Source organism: Sinocyclocheilus grahami, unplaced genomic scaffold, assembly GCF_001515645.1.
Source record: "Sinocyclocheilus grahami isolate Dianchi unplaced genomic scaffold, SAMN03320097.WGS_v1.1 scaffold198.1, whole genome shotgun sequence".
NCBI classification, from domain to species: Eukaryota; Metazoa; Chordata; class Actinopteri; order Cypriniformes; family Cyprinidae; genus Sinocyclocheilus; species Sinocyclocheilus grahami.
Genome location: NW_015505377.1, coordinates 699,966 through 702,123, shown reverse-complemented (window position 1 = coordinate 702,123; position 2,158 = coordinate 699,966). Strand labels below are relative to the sequence as shown.

The following is a 2,158-nucleotide window of genomic DNA, read 5'->3' as shown; positions in this document are numbered from 1 at the left end:
TCAATAAATGTCAATTTTTCTAGTTTATTGCCCCTCACTAACTTATATACAAGTGGACTGTTTTTTATAATGTTTCATGTTTCTGAAAGAAGTCTCTTCTGCTCACCAACGCTGCATTTATTTGATCGAAAATACAGTAAAAAATGTGAAATATTATTTTAATTTAAAATGACTGTTTCTATGTAAATATATTGTAAAATGCATTTTATTCCAGAGAAGCAAATCTGAATTTTCATCATTTGTTTCAGTGTCACATGATCCTTCAGAAATAATTCTAATATGTCAGCATTTCAAAATATATTCAAACAGAAAACAGTTCTAAATTGTAGTAATATTTCACAGCATTACTGTTTTTACTGTATTTTTGATTACATAAATGCAGCTTTGGTGAGCAGAAGAGATTTCTTTCATAAGCATTCAAATTATAATTATTACCAATATTTGACTGGTAGTGTACAGTGTGTGTGTGTGTGTGTGTGTGTGTGTGTGTGTGTGTGTCTGATGTAGACCGACTCGCAGGCGACTCATCACAGCGGAGCAAGATAGATTATCTCAACGCAGATTACACACCCAAAACACAGCCAAAATAAGACCTCTCTCACCTTCTGGACGACTGTAGCCGATTTAGTGTGTACAAACAGAGCAACAAGAGGATGTTTACTCCGGTAAAACACAATAGTTTACCTTCACGTTCAATCCAAGGGACATTTCCACCAGCCTTGACTTGATAAAGCCCCACAGCCTTTTTATTCAAAAGGTACACCTTTGTACCTTAAGGGTCTATATTGGTGTTTTAAAGGTATATATCAGTACCTAAAATGTACATATTTATACCTAAAAAGCACAAAAATGTATTTTTTGAGAAGGTACTGCCCCAGTGACAGCTTTTGTACCTTTTTTTCTGAGTGTGCAGTGTGTGCAAAGACTGAAAGTAGAGTTAACAAACGATCAAACACACACGTGCTACAACACTGCTCAGCGTCAATGTGTCTTTTGTCCACATCTACAGCTGAATAGGACAGACGACCCCCTCGCTACACACTCTCCGGGGCCCATCAAGGAGGACGGATAGAGCACGGCCTTAAAAATCCCTCCTCAGATTCACGTCTGGTCTTCCCGTTTCTGGACAGCGAGTTCACAAACACACCAGAGATGTGATCAGAGCTTGCAATGGCTTACATCACTCGCTTCTCCGAGCCAAAGCACACTTACCAAGAACGATGGCTGAGTTTGTTTTTTAATTATGCATAAACTGCAATAGAACAAATAGAACATTATGCAACTCTGTACAATCATTGGTGACTAAAGTTCACTCACAGTAAAGTGGAATTTAAAGGCTGGTCAGTGACTCAACTGGAGAAAAGCAGGAAGCTTTTGGTTCTTGCTGCTTCTGCACAGATGTCCAGGCGTGAAACAGCAGCATCTTCACACACACACACACACACTCACTCACTCACACTCACACTCACACTCACGCTCACTCACACTCACACTCACACACACACACACACACACACTAACTCACTCACACACACACTCACTCACTCACTCACTCACACACACTCACACACATGTTGGTTTCTATGGTTTATGGGGACTCTGCATAGGCGTAATGGTTTTTATACTGTACAAACTGTATTTTCTATCACCCTACACCTAAACTAACCCTTCACAGGAAACTTTCTGCATCTTTAGATTTAAAAAAAAAACTCATTCTGTATGATTTATAAGCCTTTTGAATTACGGGGGCACCAAAAGTGTCCTCATAAATCACCTTCACGTTGTAATACCTATGTCATAATACAAATATGTGTCCTCAGAAACCACATAAACATGCACACACACACACACACACACCTGCTTTTACTTTATACCCCCAAAAACACATGTATGACTTTAAAAGTGTTTTCACTTTTAGAAAACGGAGGTGACACTTTACACTGTGCGTGTTACTATAACTAACTTATGGTAGTGACGAATGCAACAACACAAAATAAACACATGAAGCACTTATTTGTGTAAATAAAAGCTGGATATTCAAATTAGGACTAACGTAATGTGCAAGCGCAAAGATTGAACGAATGCAGTAAAACATGCGGGATTTTATGAATGGAATAAACGCGTATCAGTGCAGCCATGTGTGTAAACTCGCCAGAAC

General features: G+C 38.7%; 1 protein-coding gene across 1 annotated transcript in view; it reads right to left on the bottom strand.

The window, feature by feature from the left end:
* LOC107595170 (zinc finger MIZ domain-containing protein 1-like) overlaps positions 1–2,158 on the bottom strand; it is a 50,098-nt gene that overhangs the window by 47,713 nt on the left and 227 nt on the right. The gene's annotated exons all lie outside the window — the stretch shown is intronic.